The sequence below is a fragment of the Gavialis gangeticus genome, unplaced genomic scaffold (assembly GCF_001723915.1).
Source record: "Gavialis gangeticus isolate Ggan-Ray unplaced genomic scaffold, GavGan_comp1, whole genome shotgun sequence".
NCBI classification, from domain to species: domain Eukaryota; kingdom Metazoa; phylum Chordata; order Crocodylia; family Gavialidae; genus Gavialis; species Gavialis gangeticus.
This window is the reverse complement of record NW_017729033.1, coordinates 67,108,902-67,109,167: the sequence shown is the minus strand read 5'-3', so window position 1 is coordinate 67,109,167 and position 266 is coordinate 67,108,902.

The following is a 266-nucleotide window of genomic DNA, read 5'->3' as shown; positions in this document are numbered from 1 at the left end:
GTAGGCTGGCAGGGTCTCCAGCCCCCTCCCAGTCTTGATATTGCTTAGAACAATAGGGAGTTTAAGCCCCCACCCAAGTGTGTGAGGCCAGTTATGGAAGCAGAGGGAGCAGGTTTCCCCCTCCCTCAGGAATGTATCCAGTTCAGGTTACAACTCAGGGTTACCTGAAACAGATGGGGCCAGGGGTGTCTGCCCTCTGCAGTGACCATGGTAACCAAATTGTCAGATTGGTCATCAGTCTGATAGCAGAATCTGAGGGGGGGGGG